Genomic DNA, 16714 nt, shown 5'->3' with positions numbered 1-16714 from the left:
TTCAAAGAGCTTACAATATGCAGTAGGGCTGGGAGAGATAGGAGAAACTCAGATGAGCACTCTGGGAGTAAAATGAACCATCCTCAGAAGAACACCATAAAAGAGCTATAAACCAAGTGCTACAGGAGTAAAAGGACAGAGGAATCCTGTCCGTTTGTGGAAAGGCTTCTCGAAGGATAGACCATTTGATATGGTCTTATAGACCTGACAGGATCTCAGCATACAGGGAGGAAAGGAAAAGAGGGTGCATCAGACAGAAAGAACAGCATAAGAAATGTCAAGTCACACACCTTCGCATGATGAGCGAAATATCCTAGTGTGAATGGAGATACATGTGTGTAGGGGGGACTAAGAAGAAGCGAGCCTAGAAATGTAGGTTGTAGATATTGTGCCCAGCCTTTACGCCACCACCCCCCCAAAAAAAAATTGGGCTCAGTTTGCCAGGCAATGGGGAAGACTTGCAGACCACTGAGCAGGGAGCAATTGGGCTGGATTAAAAATAAAACACTGGAATCAAAGTGACCAGGTTGTCATGACAACAACCAACAAAGTATTTAGGTCAGTGCTTCTCCAACTTTAAAGTGCCTGAGAATCACCTGGGAACCTTGTGAAGATGGAGATTTGGACTCAGCAGCTGTGAGCTGGGACCTGAGATTCTGCATTGTAAGAAGCTCCCACATAAGGCATTGACGGTGAATTTTAAACCAGAACTCAAAAACATGAATCAATATACAATGATTCATAAGACATCCTCAGGCATTTCGCCATCATTTGTTATTCTCAGTAAGTTCTCTGCCCAGGTAGTTTTTCACTGTTTTGAATTTTCAACAGCAAATCTGAAATTTACACCTGCATAACCTCCTGTCCTTTTTTTTTTTTTTTTTAACTCTTTAAATACAGTCTTGAAGAGGAAGAAGTAAGCAGATTAAATGAGGTCATTTACGCAATTTGTGGTTTCAGCTACAGGTTTTTGTTATCTTAAAGGGAAGCAGAAAACATGTAGATGTATAAATAGAGGTGTAGAACGCAGGTTCACAGAAATTCATTCTCTCTCTCACCGTATAAAGATGAGCTCACATTTAGAACGCAGGGCTCCAAGCTGGTTACCTTAGTGGGAGGTGGGCTATCGGTTACACTGAGGACACCTTGAGCAATTTAGTGACTTTCTGTCACTTGCTGTGGACCAGATGCTGGAGCGTTGGCCTCTGGAGCAAACTGAACTGAAGGCATTTCATAGCAATCTCAATCTTAAAGGCTGAAATAGGAAACACAGCAGCAGACTTGGAAACTAGGTCAAGGAGGAAACACTGGTAAAGTTCCTGAAATGGCTGACTTTTCAAACTCTACCCATATCAGTCCTTTTCAAAAGGAAATCATGTATTCCCAAATGGTATCCTTCCCGACCCCAAACAAGACATGTAAGCAGTCGGGCACAAAGAAAGAGAGAAACAAAACCCAAGCCAGCCATGTATGACTCACCTCGGCACTGCCCAGCCTTCCGTGTCTGCATCTTCCACGTTGCCCTGACTCTTGGCCACGTGGTGCAAGGAAGATGAGAACCAATTGACCCAGAATGAGAAACACCTGTAGGGAAACAGATTAATCCACAGTCTGAGGTCATTATCATTTAATCCATTTTAGATGGATGGTTTGGCTGATCTGATGGACTGGACAGCGGATGGCAGTGTCCATGCATAAGCTCCAGTCAGTGTCCTGTTCAATGTCCACTCACACACCAAGGAAGAGGTTAGCAAATTGTCACGGGCAATCTAAAGCAAGATTAGAGGAGGTTTCACCTACACTTTCTAAAATCTCACTGGTGTACTCTTACCTGTAATAGCATTCCTTTGTGAGTAAAGAAAGAAGATCTTGCCTAGCCCACCTGCAAATTTCCTTCAAGGGAGTATTACCAAGTAAATGAGCAGTCATTCTTAAGTCAGATTAAAACATGTGGGACAAGATGTTGTTGAAGCCATGGGTGTCTTAGTGGAAAAGAGTGTTCCTGGCAGACAGTTACCGTGTGAGACCTCCCCGTCCCATTGAGAAAAACTGCCCCACTGGGGAAAGGGGCTCCCAAGCAATAATTCCAGTAGGGTTGGCAATGTTCAGGCTACGTGATCTGCTCTGGCACAAAAACTACCAATTCCCACATGGGCCTGGGACCCGTGATGTGATCTTGCACAAAGAGCTCTGTGCAAAGAGAGATGATGACAGTTAGGTGGCCAGCCAGACCTTTCCTCAGAATTGGAAGTGGGAAATGCGGAGAGAATCAGCCGTGAAGAAAAAAGCAAGAAGATGCCAAGACAAGCAGAAGCTGAGTATAGCAGAACCACAGGACAGGCAGAGCACCGGGCCAAGAGACGTTGAGTCCTGCTGCTGGGTGTGTTTGGAAGTGTGTGTGTGTGTGTGTGTGTGAAGGGGGCTGGCATTCCAAACAGCCATCCTGACCCCTCCTGGGCTTTGTGAGGCCAGGCTTTCCCAGCCTCTTGCTCTCTCTGTGGAGCCTGATGAGTCAACTCTTCCTGAGTTTCCTTAAGATCCAGCTATCAGCTGAGATCCCCATTGGCAGTCTCCACTCCCCAGTGCATGTTAACCAAAGAGATCAAATGCTTAACCAACTAGAACACAGGAGGACAGGAAGAAAAGACTGGAGGGAGAGAAGAAAGAAAATAGACAGGAATACAGGCCCTGAATGGAAAACTCGAGTAGTTTCAAGAACTTGTTCATGAGTAGAAGTTCTACCAACATCTCTGTCAGCCAAGACCCTTGCATTGCAAAGACCTCTTGCTAAAAATGATCAGCAGTTATTGAAAACAAAGAATCAAAAGATAAGTGTATATTATTAATTTTTTAATCATTCGAAAATATTTTCATTATATTTTAAATAATTTTCATCATTAATTTCAAGGTATCCAAATCCTCCTTTGGCCTTCTCAGTCTCCTTTTTTGAACTCACAGATCAATTTTATTCTATTTTGCTATGTCTAAGCATCCGGAGAGAGAAAAGATCTCTCAGATAAAAAAACACCATCTCCATCTTCCTTTCCCCACCATCCCTGGTTAAAATTCTGAGAAACAGGAAAAGAAAGAAATATTCATTTAATTTCATGCCTCAACCCTCTTTCCCACTTAATGCAAAGTGGAAGCTCAGGGCAGATTTTTTTCAGAACCTCGGAGGTATGATTACAGTGAAGACAGAATGAAAGGTTAGAAAATTCTCTCAAACCCCAAGGTTCTTCCTAGTTCAGGAGAAAGTTCTTTACAAAATTCCTTTTCTGGGTCACTCCATGATAGTTCCTCCTGCTAGTCAAAGCCTTCAATGCCATCATTTGAATGCAGCCTGCATCATAGGTGAGCATTGTCATTGAAATCTCTCTAGTGGTTTATCACGAGGAGAGGATCTTGGAGGAGATGAGTCTCAGCACAATTGTCTCTGGCTGCTGAGTGTAGAAGTCACCACGGCAACAAGAGCAGGGTAAAGAAGAGCAGTGTTATTGTTCCCTCCTGCGGTGATGCTACAGAAAGGGCCTTGAGTGCTCCAACTTATCCTCTTCTACATCCTGCTAGATCTCTCACCACCTCTTGCTACTGGAAGTCACCCCCTTCCTCCTAGTATTTAGACTGCATTCAACAAACTGGAAAATTGTATATATATAAAATAGATACAGTCATCTATCAGTCTGCAGGGGATTGGTTCCAGGACCCCTGTAGGTACCAAAATCCACAGATGCTCAAATCCCTTATATGAATAGCATAGTATTTGCATAATATGACCTATGCATAACCTCCCATATACTTTATATAAATATAAATCAATATATATATATATATATATTTTTTTTTTTTTTTTTTTTTTTTTTTTTTTTGCCACGCCATGTGGCTTGTGGGGTTTTTAGTTCCCTGACCAGGGATTGAACCTGGACCCACAGCAGTGAGAGTGCAGAGTCCTAACCACTGGACCACCAGGGAATTCCCCTCCCACATACTTTAAATCATCTCTAAATTACTTATAAACTTAATGCAATATAAATGCTGTGTAAATAGATGTAAATACAATGTAAATGCTATGTAAATTGTTCAATCCGTGGTTGGTTGAATCTCTGGATGCAGAACTCACAGATTCAGAGGACCAACTGTCTATCAGTGACACACTGGCTAATCACCTGAGCATTCCTAAGGCATTATATACGTCAAACTTGGAGCCCTAGGAGAAATACGAGTCTAAGAACTTGAAATTAAAAAAAAAAAAAAAGAAAGAACTTGAAATGTATCTCCCAAATGCCAATCTTTCAATCCCTCAAATAAATAAATAAAAGACAGCAAGACCTTAACTTTGTGTGACATAGCATCCTGTTCTTAAGACTCCTCAATGTTTTTCTTTAATCATTATCAAGTTTCTAAAGACTGCTAGAATTTCTTGTTCCCAATGAAGAATGGACTGGGGTTAGGTGGAAGAGAAGAATGCCTACTTCTTGAGATAAAATCTGAAAAAAATTAAAAGGGTTTGCTTCCTCCATAAGAGCTATACTATCCTCCTTGCCTCAGAGAAAGTAAAAAATTCCTAAATTTGGCTAATTTAACATGAAAGAGAGCATCAGTTTTTCTTATTCAAATTTCTAGCCTGGTACAAGAGAGTATAGTATTGTGTTAACATCTAACTGTGTAACCATGGTCAAGTTAATAAATTATCAAGTCAGGAGAACTGGGCAACCTTGGTCAGGTTACTAATCTCTCTAGCCAGAACTGGATGGTAACTACAGTATTATCACTAACTCACAATATGAGCACGAACAAGTCAACCATCACAGCTCATTTTCATTGAATGTCAAATTAAGGCAATACTCTTGCTTCCCTATTTGCCTTAAAGCCATGCTCTTCAGTGTTTTGTTCCTCAAGGTCATACCTGTAGACAACAGTCACACTCTGGATATACTATCACAAGTCAAGATGGCTCACTAATGGATTAAGCAAGGTAGACTTCACATTATGCTCAATTCCCTCAAGAACCACTAATATCTTCTCTTGCTGATACCAGATTTTCTAGTGTGGTAGGCAGCCAATAAGATGGTCTCCAGTGACTCCCCACCTCCACTGCATAATTCTCTCCCTTTAGGTGTGGGCTTGGCCTAGTGGCTCACTTCTAACAAAGAGAATACAGCAAAAGTGCTGGAATATCACTTCTGAGACTACATTATGAGAAGACTGTGATTGTGCCTTGCTCACTCCTTGTTCTCTCTTTTACTCACTCTAATGAAGCCAGCTCTCATGTCGCTAGGTGCCCTGTGGAGAGGTCCACATGGAAATGAATTGAGGGAGGCCTCCAGCCAACAGCAAGCAAATAATGGAGACTCTCAAAGTCCACAAGGAGCTTAATCCTTCCAACAGGCATATGAATGAGTTTGGAAGTTAATCCTTCTATTCCCCAGTCAAGTCTTCAGATGAGACCACAGCTCTGACTAACACTTCAATTGCAGCCTTGTGAGAGAACCTTGAGGTAGAAGCACCTAGCTAAACAATGCCTAGATTCCTGACCCTCAGAAACTCTGAGATCATAAATGGGTATTGTTCTAAGCCAGGAAGTTTGTGGATAATTTGTCATGCACAGTGATAGATAACTAATAACCAATATGGTCAGAAATCATGATAGAGAGTATTTGCATTGAAGTGGTATTTTTCAAATATCTGTTTCTCAATCCATTCTAGTGGTCATGATCTAATTTAGTGAGCTGGTGAGCCTCAACCAGCAAGTTTTTAATGAAATAACATGGAATGGAATAGAACAGAATAGAATTTTTTTAAAAAATCAGAACTGATTGGAGGTGTTAAAAATAAATATTGTCTTATGAAACTTTTATTCCATAAGTACATTTCATACACTAAGTCATAATATAAAATATATTTCTTAATATGAGTTGGGCCCAAAAATGTTCCAAAGAAACAACCCTCAAGGGCAATTGTAAAAATCAAATGAGGAAATAAATTGAACTCTTGCTATGGTCTGAATATTTGTGTCTCCCCCAAATTCACATGTTGAAATCCTAATGCTCAATGTGATGGTTATGAGAGTAGAGCCCTCGTGAATGGGATTAGTCCTCTAATAAAGAGACTCCACAGGGCTCCCTAGCCCCTTCTACCTTGTGAGGATATAATGAGAATCCTGCAATTTGAAAGATAACCCTCACCCTACCATGCTGGTGTCATGATCTTGCACTTCCAAGCCTCCAGGACTGTGAAAAATAATTTTTGTTGTTTATAAGCCACCCAGTCTGTGGTATTTTGTCACAGCAGCCAGAACGAATGAAGACAACCCTCTTCTCCTCTGCTTGCCCAACTTCAACAAAATGTCAAGATTTGGTTCAAATCTTACCTCTCTCTAAAGCTTCCCTTCACCACTCCAGCCCACTGGCTTTCTCTATCTCTTCTTGGAATACAAGGCCTACAAGAATCCAGTGTCGGGCTTCCCTGGTGGTGTAGTGGTTAAGAATCCACCTGCCAATGCAGGGGACATGGGTTCGAGCCCTGGTCCAGGAGGATCCCACATGCCGCGGAGCAACTAAGCCCTCTAGCCACAACTACTGAGCCTGAATGCCTCAACTATTGAAACCCATGCGCCTAGAGCCCATGCTCTGCAACAAGAGAAGCCACCGCAATGAGAAGCCTGCACACCGTAACGAAGAGTAGCCCCCGCTCGCCGCAACTAGAGAAAGCCCCTGCGCAGCAACAGAGACCCAACACAGCCAAAAATAAAGAAATAAAATAGATAAATTTAGTAAAAAAAAAAAAAGACTCCTGTGTCAGTGGTAATAAGTTATGTTAATTTGAGCATGGGGTACTTCTCCTGAAATAGATGGCAAGATCTTGAGAGCAGGACTGTGATTTCACTTTTCTATATCTTCCATAGTATATATTGTGGTAAGCATAAAACAAGTAAAGCAAAAGCTTTTGGTTCACCTTTGGTGATAGAGTTTTACAAGGAACATGGGAATACAAAGTAGAACTGCAATTGTCTCCTTGTGTTAGGTAGAAAAATGGTCACCCCAAAGATACTATATTCTAATCCCTGGAACCTGTGAATGGTACTTTACATGGAAATAAGATCATTCCATTTGAGCTGAAGTTAAGGATCCTGAGACGAGGAGGAGATAATCCTGGTCTATCAGGGTGGGCCCTAAATGCAATCACGTATATCCTTATAAATGGGAGGCAGAGGGAGATACGGCACAGATGGAAGAGAAGGCACTGTGACCACAGAGGCAGAGATTAGAGTAACGCAGCCCAGACCAAGAAATGCTGCCTATCACCAGGAGCTGGGGGAAGCAAGGAACAGATTCTCCCCTGGAGCCTCCAGAGGGAGCATAGCCCTACTGCTGATACCTTGATTTCGACCTAGTGATACTGGTTTTGGGCACCTGGACTCCAAAACTGTGAGAGAATAAATTTATTTTATGCCACCAAGTTCGTGGTAATTTGTTCCAGTAGCCACAAGAAATGTATACACTCCTCAATACCATTTATGCCTTTGAGTCCCAGAGTATCCAGCATTATGATGTGTCATATGCTTTGTTGAATCTTAACAATGTTTCTTCCCCTCTTTTTAGGAAAATAACCTGAAATGCAGTGGCCAACTTTCGCCTCAAAGAGAAGATAAGCCTGGGTTGGTTTGTTGTCACATAACATGGACTACCCCTAGTGGGAAGTGCTCTTGACAAATTATCTCAAAGGCAGCTGGACTTTTCCACATCTGTACCATGTGTGGCGACTTTGGGGTCATGCCAGTCTTATAAGGTTCCCTAGAAGCAGAGCCTGAGACAGAGATTCTTGTTCAAATTATTGATTGGGGGATGCTGTCAGGATAAGGGGCGGGTGGTGAGAGAAGCAGAAGAGGGAGGGAAAAAGTGGAGCCACATATGGTTTCAGCCAGAGACTAACTTCAGTCTGACCCTATGCAGAGTTTGCACCACAAAGTTAGACCCTCTTGAGGCAAGGGGGCCAGCCTTTCATTTCACACTATCACTCCAAGGTTGGGAGATGGGAAGATGTGAAAAGGGAGAGAAATGATGGCCTCCCAGGCAAAGAACAATTGGTTTTATGGGCTTCTTATAAGGAATGATTAATAAAACTATCTGTAAAGAAAACCACATATGCAAAGAATCATATAAACTGTTAATGAGTGTAACTATTATAAGGTACTGTAATTTGTCAAGACAAATTTAGATTGATCCTAAACCGGCCAACGGCAGTCAGTGAGGGCTGTTTACTACCCCTGAGTTTGGACTCTGGGCTCCCGGAGCCTGTCGCACAGCATGGCAGCCTAGTTAAATCTCAATCAGGTTGCAAAAATAAACATGACTCTCAGTAGAGTTAACAGTGGAATGATACTCAGCTCAGAGAATGCCTTTAAAAGACATGTTCTTACAGGCCAGTGGAAAGACCTCTCCACGGCAGGTGAAGTGTACAAACTGAGAGCGGCAGCATCTATGAAAATATGTGATCACAGTGGGATCCTGTTTGAGAGCAGGGTGAAAGGCATGATCCAAACCCAGCCTTGATAGAACCAGGGCTGTTTTGTTTGTCTTCCAGGCAGACAGGATGAAACAGTGAAGTATCCAAAGAGGTGTGAATTCCACCCTTCATGGGGCAAAACAGGTGACCTGCAAAGCCTAGATTTTGATCATTTCAATCCAACATTTCTGAGCAAGTCCTTGGAACTTAGAAAATGCCTCCTAAATTTTCAAAACATTTCTGAGACGCATTAAGCTGCTGCCTTTGTTGAGGTCAGCTGGGCACAAGAGCCTGGGCAGAGACTGGGGACGGTGAAGAAGGAAAGCCATGGCCACAGGGGGTCCAGCCAGGCATCGCCAGGTTCATGACCCCCATACAACATGCTCAACTCAGATCTTAACTGGTATTTACCAGACAGCTTCTTGGATTTCACTGACTGGTAAAGATAGATGTGAGAGAGAGAGAGACAGACAGACAGACAGATAAAGAAACAGAGAGACAGAGAGAGAATGACTGAAATAGCATTGTAGACTCTTCTTGTAACATCTAAAAAACAACAAAATATCAAAAAATTATCCACCATAACCACTATTTCATAAATAAAAGACCTTTGAGTATCAAAATAAGAAGAAAGGACATGATCTCAGAATAAAGGGCAGTCTTTTAAGCTGAATAGATCTAGTTCTAGGGAAAACTCATTACTTTATGCTTACCTTTTTCATTTTACCTCACATCGGTACTCTAAGTATTCTGTCAGCCACAATTTGAGACTCGAGCCCCTTTAAGTGTCCTCCTTTCCACACAAATTGAAAAGAGCTGGACTCCTTCCGGCATAACATAAATCAAGGGCAAATGAAATACCTGTCCTAAATAAAGGATGTCCAAAGGTCGTGGAAACTTTAAATCAACCATTCCCAACTTTATGTTTTAATACACTTGGGGATTTCTCATTATCTCAATAGGGCTGCCAGGAAAAGTTTCAATAACCTACAACAAATTAAAGTTTAGCTTTTGTTTTAGGTGTTCGTATCATTTAACTCTTTAAAAAATAAAAGATTACATTTAACATTTATTGAGTCCCTGACTCTATGTCAGATGCTGTACCAAGGATACGTATATGCATTTCCCCCATTTTAAAAAATTAAGATATTTACGTACAATAAAATTTAGACTTTTTTTACCATGTAAATCTAGGAGTTTTGACAAATATATAAGTTGTGTAACCATCACCGCAGTGAAGATATAGAACAGTTTCATCAGCCCCCAAATCCCCCCTCACCTCTTTGTAGTCAACCCCTATCTTTATGCCTAGAACCTAGAAACCACTGCTCTGTTTTCCATCCCTATAGCTCTGCCTCTTCCAGAATGCCCACATTATAATTCCCCAGGTTTCCTTATAAGTGGAACCATGCAGTATGTCGCCTTTTGAGTTCAGCTTCTTGCACCTGGCATACTGCATGTGACATCCTTCTGTTTGGGGTACGTCAATAGTTCCTGCCTTGTTACTGCCCAGCACAACACAGGCTGTTTATCCATTCATCCACTGAGGCACAGTTGGGTTGTTTCCATTTAGGAGGTAGGGAGACTAAAATAAAGATGCTATCAACAGTCACATACTGTTTTTATGTGAATATAAGTTTTCATTTCTCTTGGGTAATTACCTAGGAGTGGAATACCCAAGTCTTAAGGTAAGTGTAGGGTTATTTTTTTAAGAAACTACCAAACATTTTCCAAAATGACTGTATCATTTTTCATTTCCAACAGCAATGTACAAGAATTACACTTACTCTGTATCTCTGCTAGCAATGGGTATTGTCAATTCTTATGCATATATATGTTTATATACATGTGTATCTCTGTCTCTTTACATATATATGTGCACATATATATACATATATATTTATATATATATACACACATACATACATATGTACTGGTATTTCCTGTGGTTTTAACTTTTTAAAATTGAGATAAAAATCACATAACATAAAATTCACAATTTTAACCTAATTTTAATGTGTGCGATTCAGTGGTTTTTAGTATATTCACAATGTGTGCAACCTTCACCACTGTCTGATTCCAGAATATTAGTGATGATGATTAGCCTATGTGCCAACTTGATTGGACCATGGGTACCCAGAGAGTCAAACGTTTTTATGAGTGTTTCTATGAGGGTGTTTTTAGGTGGAAATCCATAGTAAGAGAGCTGTGTAAAGATTTTGTGAACTCTGTTCAGTAGATCTGGACAGGTTTGAGTGGGAAGGCCAAAAAGAGTCATATAAAATAGTCAAAGCACAACTTGATTGATTAAAAGTTTACAGTCCTTGGACCACTGCCTGTACCACAGGGAGCATGACCAAGAAATCTGCAGAATTAAGATTCTAAAAGAAAGTTGCGAGGGAGGGAGATGCAAGAGGGAAGAGATATGGGAATATATGTATATGTATAACTGATTCACTTTGTTATAAAGCAGAAACTAACACACCATTATAAAGCAATTATACTCCAATAAAGATGTAAAAAAAAAAAAAAAGTTAAAAAAAAAAAAAAAAAAGAAAGTTGCAAAGATGAAAGGAGAACCAGGAAAGGTGGGTATAGACTGAGACCAGTCTGGCCTGAGCTACATTCTATTCTGATGGGAGACAGTCTCCCAGGAGGGATTACCTCAGTCAAGCAGGAGAAGTTTGATAAGATTTATTTAAAAATAAGGATATTTCTGACAGTTCCAGAATGTCCATATAATAACTCTCCAGATTTCCATATAAATGGAATCACACAGTACGTCACCTTTTAAGTCTGGTTTTTTGCACTTGGCATAGTGCACCTGACACACTTCTGTTTGGGGTGGATCAATAGTTCCTTCCTTGTTACTGCTGGACACAACACAGTTAAATGAATGTTTACCCATGCAACGGTTGATTTGATATTTTTCATTACAGGACACAAATTGAGAACAAATGACTGAGCCAGAAGGCAACGAAGATGTGAAAGGAAGGCAGGCTCTTAATTCCAGCAAACGATTTGGGAAAGCAGGGCACCAGCTTGAGAAACAGAGTCAAAAGTTAGACGTCAGTTGAACCTTCCCCAAAGCAGAGGAGCAGCAGGGAAGAGGACGATAAAACACTAGAGGCAAAGCCAGGACTGCAGCAAAAGAGGCAGCAGAGAAAATGCTACTCAAGGTCTGGAATATCCAAAAGCAGAGAAGGACTGCGTCCGGAGGTGTGCACAGCAGAAACGTTGCTGGTCTCTACGCCCCAGGGACACACGCTTCAGAAGCATCAACAACAGCTTTGCTTGGGAATCTGTTCAATGTGATTCTCCAAAATCAACAAATATGGGGAGAAGGGAGAACCTCCTCCAGGTGACAGGTTTTCAGAACTAAGTAATTTCACAGCAAGAAGGCATGGAAAAAAGATAGTCTTCCCTCCGTATCTGCAGGGGATTGGCTTCAGGAACTCCCGTGGATACCAAAATCCCCACATGCTCAAGTCATTTACAAGGGATCCTACATCTGTAGTTTCTGTCTCCATGGATTCAGCTAACCACAAATTTGACCTATGGATTGTTGAATCTGCGGGTGCAGAACCCACAGATAAGAAGCACCACCTGTATCTAGCGAAGCATAGAAAATGCCTGCTCTATAAGAGATAGTAAAGACAAGGAAACTAGACAAAGTCCCACTTTCATACAACACAGGGTGGAAGTTGGAGGGTCAGAGAGGAGACAGGAACATGGGGCTCAAAGAAGAAATAAAAATTAAGAGATTCTGGTTATGCTGGATAGGGAAGAAAGGCAAGTCAAATGAGAAGGGTGACTTAGAAGGGCTGCTTCTATTGCATGTTTCTGGACTCTGAAAGAAGACAGCAGTATCTCAAAAGCCACTTTCAGAGAGTGGAGGGTGTACATAGACGAATTTTCTAATACAAAGCAATGTCTAATGCCAAAAATATTTCTCCCCTTTGCACTAAAGTTTACAAGTCATGGGTTCTGGACAACTAGCGTTCACTGACCAACAACTTAAGGAGACAAATCAAAAAGACTTCCTTTGTTTTTTCTCCATCACTCAGAAACCACTGGGGTTCTGACAAAACCGAAAAGAATAAGAAACTTTGAAGTTGGTTTTTGGACATTAACTTAAGAATTTTGGACTTCAGACTTTCAACTCATTAAAGGGAAATTTGAGTCTGAATTTTAAGACTTTTTTGAATTGGATTTTACCAAGTAATACTTGGACTTTACCTCAGGAATTTGATGTTGTGGGCATAGCCTAACTAGGTTTATTATGGGGATTAGTTTGAAATGCATAGAGATATCAAATCACTATGTTGTGTAATAGATACTAACATAGGGTTGTAGGTCAATTATACTTCAGAAACAAACAAACAAACTCATAGAAAATGAGATCAGATTTGTGGTTACCAGAGGCGAGGGGAGGGGGAATTGGATGAAGGCAGTCAAAAGGAACAAACTTCCATTTATACGATAAAAAAATACTAGGGATGTAATGTACAACATGATAAACATAATTAACACTGTTATGTGTTATATATGAAACTTGTTAAGAGAGTAAATCCTAAGCATTCTCATTACATGAAAAATATCTTTGCCTTCTATTTCTTTAATTTTGTACCTGTGTGCAATGATGGATGTTCACTAAACTTATTGTGATAACCACTTCATGACGTATGTAAATCAAACCATTATGCTTAAACTATCACAGCGCTATATGTCAATTACAACTCAATAAAACCAGAAGAAAAAAAAGAATTTGACCAAGTGATGATATTGGTATTCAAATTCAGGGCATGTCCACATGGCCAGAGCCTTAGTGTTAGAGCAGCTTTATGCTTTTTTTTTGCGGTACATGGGCCTCTCACTGTTGTGGCCTCTCCCATTGCGGAGCACAGGCTCCAGAAGCTCAGGCTCAGCGGCCATGGCTCACGGGCCCAGCCGCTCCGCGGCATGTGGGATCTTCCCGGACCGGGACACGAACCCGTGTCCCCTGCATCGGCAGGCGGACTCGGCTTTATGCTTTTGATATCAATATTTCCATTTACTTTCTTAGCGGATCATTTGAGGCTGTGATGGAGAAAGCAGCCAGACATAACAGGTTGGGAAACAGGAGAGCAGGCAAATTCCAGCTTTGGTAGAGTGTGGCCTTGGTTTTGATGAATGTACTGATCTACTTTAGAGGCTTCTATAGGTACATACATTACAATACATTGGATCTGTAAATATAGCAAAGTAAAAAGGGGAAATGGGATTGGACAGGAGCGGGGGAAGAAGATGGATAAAGACAACAGAGAAGGTGAATACAGCAAAAAAACAGTAGTCTATGAATTCAGAAAAGAAAGGCAGGAGATTGAAGTCCACAAATAACTAAAAATAGCATGGCCATATAATCCAGCAATCTCATTCCTGGGCATATATCCAAAGAAAACTCTAATTTGAAAAGATACATGCACCCCAATATTCATAGCAGCACTATTCACAATAGCCAAGATATAGAAGCAACCTAAATGTTCATTGACAGATGAATGGATAAAGATGTGGGGTGTGTGTGTGTGTGTATACACACACACACACACACACACACACACACACAATGGAATATTACTCAGCCATAAAAAAGAATGAAATAATGCCATTTGCAGCAACATGGATGCACCTAGAGATTATCATACTAAGTGAAGTAAGTCAGACAGAAAAGACAAATACCATATGATATCACTTATGTATGGAATCTAAAATATGACACAAATAAACTTATTTATGAAACAGAAATAGACTCACAGACTTATGGTTACCAAAGGGGAAAGGGGGTAGGGGAAGGATAAATTAGGAGTTTGGTAGTAGCAAATACAAACTACTATATATAAAATAGATAAACAACAAGGTCCTACTGTATAGCACAGGGAAACATATTCAATATCCTGTAATAAACTATAATGGAAATGAATACGAAAAAGAATATATATATATACACATATATTTTTAAGTTATTTGTGGATTTTAATCTCCTGTGCATGCATATATATAGCTGAATCACTTCGCTGTACACCGGAAACTAACACAACATTGTAAATCAACTACACTTCAATAAAAAATAAAAAAAATAAAATCCACAAATAACAGAAAGCATCCTCAGTAGTCACAAACTGAAGTCCTACTATTTGCACAGATGCAAAGCCCAAAAGGAAAAAACAAGAGAGTCGAAGCTCTTTGAGGGGTTGTATTAGTCAGGTTTTTCCAGAGCAACAGAACCAATAAGATATATGTAGACATACACAAGAGGAGATTTAGCACAGGAATTGGCGCATGTAGTTATGGAGGCCAAAACGTCCTACAGTCTGCCATCTGTAAGCCTGAGGATAAGGAAAACTGGTGGTTTTATTCAGTCCAAGTCCTAAGGGCTGAGAATTAGTAGTGGTGGTGATAGGGGACGGATGGTGTAACTCTTGATCTGAATCCAGAAGCCCGAGAAACAGAGGCACTGGTGTCTGGGGACAGGAGAAGATGGATGCCTCAGCTCCAACAGAGAGATTTCACCCTCCCTCCACCTTTTTGTTCTATTAGGGCCCTCAGGAAATTGGATAATGCCCACCCACATTGGGGAGGGCCATCTGCTTTACTCAGTTCACCAATTTAAATAATAATCTCTTCCAGAAACAACCTCACAGACGCACCCAGAAATAATATTTTATCAGGTACCTGGGCATCCCTTAGCCCAGTCAAGTTGACACATAAAATTAACCATCACAGGAGTATTCAGAAACTCATAGCAAGCAGTTTACAACACAGGTTATGTTCAACATTAGTCCCATTGTTTAATTAATTAATTGATATACTGCCTCTCCATCAAAGATTACAATGGGAGAAAGTAGTCCAATCTTTATTTTCCTTCTCTCTCTTCCTAGACGTAGAAACGTAAAACAGAAACATGACACACACACGCAGAGTAGAAAAGAACTTTTTGCTGAAGGGAGTAGACCTCTTTGATCAGAGCAACTTGGCCTCAGTGATGAGCAGAACCCCATGGCTGACTAAAGTCTTGCTGATAAAATGAATTGCTGCAAGAAAAAGGATCAGACATTAAGTGTTCAAAACACTACCCACGTATCCAAAATTAATAAGATTAAAAAGCAAAAGCAAAAAAAAAAAAAAAAGCATCTCTGACTTTCGACTCTATAAGAGAGTGCCATTACCCCAGCAACAAGAACCCTCAAAGGGAAACAACCCATTGGCTGGTGCCAGAGGTACAGTGGCTTTTGCCAAGTGCTGCTTAAATGTGGCCCCTGGACTTTCACATAGACCTTCTCTTCATATGTCCCTTAACCTTGGAAATCACCATTGCCATCTAAGCACTTTGATTAGGTAATATTCCTCTTAATGGATTATAAACCTAAAACACTAGCCATTCTGTCTACCAAACCAGAATTAGTTACTGCCATGGCGGCACACGGGCCTCTCACTGTTGTGGCCTCTCCCGTTGCGGAGCACAGGCTCCGGACGTGCAGGCTCAGCGGCCATGGCTCACGGGCCTAGCTGCTCCGCAGCATGTGGGATCTTCCCGGACCGGGGCACGAACCCGTGTCCCATGCATCGGCAGGCGGACTCTCAACCACTGCGCCACCAGGGAAGCCCACTGTAACAGATTTTAATACATGGGTTTGTCAGTGAAGGTAAACAGAATAGAGTAATCTTACTCTCTCCCTTTTTTATTTATCCACAGCCGATTGCTTGAGGACCAGCTATTTTTCATCTTATACCATGCTCAGGTGCATCTACAGCTAAAGGAGACTCTTTGAGGCAAAATATTTCCTCTTCCTCTTATCTGAAGTCCTTCTTCTGTTAAGGTCAACTTTCTTCATGAAAACTTGGTTGTTCATTTTGGATCCTCTGGCTAGGGTGACCATATAATTTACTGGCAAACTGGGACACTGGACATGAAAGGGGGGCAGTCATACAAACTAAGACTTACAGGCAAGCCTGGTCACCATATGTATGACATTTCCTCCATGATCTTGCTGTGTTTATGGCTTGTTTTATGAGCATGATGCATTAAAAATTATCCTTTCAAGTATAAGTTCTGAGTCAAGCTTTTCTTGTTAAAAATAACTGAAATAGGGCTTCCCTGGTGGCACAGTGGTTGAGAGTCCGCCTGCCGTTGCAGGGGACACGGGTTCGTGCCCCGGTCCGGGAAGATCCCATA

At 41.1% G+C, this 16714-nt stretch overlaps 1 non-coding gene across 1 annotated transcript; it reads right to left on the bottom strand.

Annotated features, from left to right (window-relative positions):
• Positions 1–3896: 3896 nt before the first annotated feature.
• TRNAE-CUC (transfer RNA glutamic acid (anticodon CUC)) lies at positions 3897–3969 on the bottom strand. Its single transcript has one exon. It is a non-coding gene; the product is annotated as a tRNA-Glu (tRNA).
• Positions 3970–16714: the final 12745 nt, after the last annotated feature.

The sequence above is a fragment of the Neophocaena asiaeorientalis genome, unplaced genomic scaffold (genome assembly GCF_003031525.2).
Source record: "Neophocaena asiaeorientalis asiaeorientalis breed wild unplaced genomic scaffold, Neophocaena_asiaeorientalis_V1.1 scaffold198, whole genome shotgun sequence".
Taxonomy (NCBI): Eukaryota; Metazoa; Chordata; class Mammalia; order Artiodactyla; family Phocoenidae; genus Neophocaena; species Neophocaena asiaeorientalis.
This window is presented reverse-complemented; position numbering and strand designations above follow the sequence as displayed.